At 37.0% G+C, this 2552-nt stretch overlaps 1 long non-coding RNA gene across 1 annotated transcript; it reads left to right on the forward strand.

The window, feature by feature from the left end:
• Positions 1–1012: 1012 nt before the first annotated feature.
• On the forward strand, positions 1013–1742 carry LOC133780236 (uncharacterized). Its single transcript, XR_009869176.1, has 3 exons — positions 1013–1185; positions 1270–1590; positions 1670–1742. It is a non-coding gene; the product is annotated as an uncharacterized LOC133780236 (long non-coding RNA).
• Positions 1743–2552: the final 810 nt, after the last annotated feature.

The raw sequence follows: 2552 nt of genomic DNA on the forward strand, positions 1-2552 counted from the left end.
TGTTTTTATGGTTTAGTCTTTCCATCTCTTTCATTTCATTTCCTTCTTTCAACTCACTCGTGTTCATTATGGTTTTAGGAGTGTTCCAAAAGTCCCAACTCAGTCCATAATCCCGGTAACTTTGGTAAGGAAAATAGGCTAGAATATATATGTTTATGTTTATGTTATCTTTTGTGTTATGATATGATATGGGTATGTTATGAATATGTTGTGCATGTGTATGTTGTAGGCTTGGGCATATGCCCTATTTGACTAACAAGACCCCAAAAAGATTGTGGGCATAAGCCTATTTAGCTGGTAGGACCCCACTAATCTCATGGGCATAAGCTTGTTTAGTCTATGGGACCCCAAGTATAATGGCCATTATAATAAGTGTATTATGTGTTATGATATGTCTTTACGTTATTATGACATTATGTTTATGTTTATGACTATGTGTTAGATTTTCCTTGCTGGGCATTAGGCTCATTCCTTTCTGTTTATGTGCAGGAAATAAGCTTTAGAGGCGGAAAGATTCGTGACGCTTAGAGGATGTGTATCGATGGTGAATGGAGTCAAGGGGCCGAGCGTTATTCGATTCGAGGATGTAGTCTTGTTTATGCTTTTATGGTTTTAAATGTATTTTCCGCATTTTCTATGTAACTCTTTTTAGTTTTTAAGTTATTTTTGTTTTAAAGACAATGGGTACCCATATCCTACTTATTTTATGAAAGTAACCTTTGTTTCCATAAGTTTTCAATAAAAGTATGGTATTTCCGCAAAAATGTAAGTTTTATGTATAGCTTCGTTAATGGTCCAAATAGTCTAGATTAGTGGGTCGTTACATACTAGGATCCTGACTACATGCGAGTTAGGTAATTTTTTTGTTATTTTATTTACTCACATATGTTTATCATGTATATACTAATATTCTATGTATTATTAATAAAAAAAAATACAAGAATCCCAACTAAGAAAATGGGTCGTGGCACAGCTATTGGAAAAGATTTAGAGGAGAGGCGGCGTAAAAATGGAAAACCACTGGAAGTAGCGTTTTGCCCATGAACGTACAAGGTTGTTGGGGGAGAGCACGCTGCTTTTGTCCGCCTTGTGGGAACCCAAATTAAAACGAAAGTTCCCGGACATTACGGTTCATGGGAATTAGTGCCTAAACAATACAAGGATCAGGTCCTTGGCATAATTCAGGTAAAAATAGTATTAAATATATTTTTTAAAATTTTTTCTTTAATATAGTATATATATTATTAATATGTTTAATTTTCAATTTAGTACTATTATCAAATAGCGGGCCGCGAGGATTTCTTAAAGTGTTTAGATGGTATCGATTGAGAGATGAAAGACCGATACCGTAATAGGAAAACACTAAGACACGAACACTTTGAGAAACACTACAATGGATCGGAGGATTGGGATAAGGTTTTAAACAACCCAACCAATGATGTTAACAAGGAGGAGTGGAAGCAGATCTGTCAGTTATTTACAAGTCCACAATTTATTGCGCGCTCCATAAAGAATAAGGAAAATCGGAAGAAACAAAAGTATTCTACAACGCAGGGTACAAAATCGCTGGCAGCCATCCGTTTTGAAAAAGTAAGTAAAAGATAAAATATTATCAAAATTATGTTCTTTTAAATTATATGTTCTCTAACATTTGGGTTAAATTTTTTAGACGAACCCGGACCTCATTGAGTCATGGAAGGATTATCATTGGAAGAAAGCAACAAATGATTTCGTGAACGATGATTCTCACCAAGATTATGTAAGTTTGAATTATATTTTTTAATATTAATAGAGTTATATTTAATGTTAGTGTCTAACATTTTTTGAAAACAGGAAAAACTGAAGGCTGATTTTGAGTTACAAACTCAGCAAACATCCACTGATGCTTCTAATAATGATAGTCCGTCATCAGTTGATCAGGTGGAGGTGCTACAAAAAGTATTAGGCCAAAGGCGTGGACATGTGCGAGGAGTGGGCCGCAAATTGAAGGGGTAGGGGTCGAGGTCGAGGTCGGGGTCGGGGTCATCATCTACCCAACACTCTCACTTCAGCGAGTCTCAAGTTCCTCCTCATCATTCAAGAGAATATATAGAAAAATTGGAGAATAATCTACAGAAATTGACTGATCAAGTTAATTTCTTAACTCAATTTTTTGTACCTTCATTTCGTCCACCAAACGTTCAAATGCCGCCTGTGCCTGATAGTGATAATATTTCTAGGGCTTCGTCTTCTCAACCTCCAGCTCCAACTCATCCTTCTATGTACGGGGCAGCGCCGTCTCAACATATGGTACCTCCATATATGTACGGAGCAACACCTTATCCGTGGCCGATTCCACCATCCTCCCAGCTGTCGTATCCCTACATGTATGGAGCTCGATCGTCCACATTACCTCCCCAATATCCTTGGCCAATGCCGCCACTGCAGCAATCACAACCACAGCCACCGCAACAACCACAACAAGAAAACAATAGGGAGGAGGACGAGGCAGCTGATTTAGGAGACTAGGTTTATTTTATTATTAATTATTGTTAAATTTTATGAACAATATG

This window comes from Humulus lupulus, chromosome 5 (assembly GCF_963169125.1).
Source record: "Humulus lupulus chromosome 5, drHumLupu1.1, whole genome shotgun sequence".
NCBI lineage: Eukaryota > Viridiplantae > Streptophyta > Magnoliopsida > Rosales > Cannabaceae > Humulus > Humulus lupulus.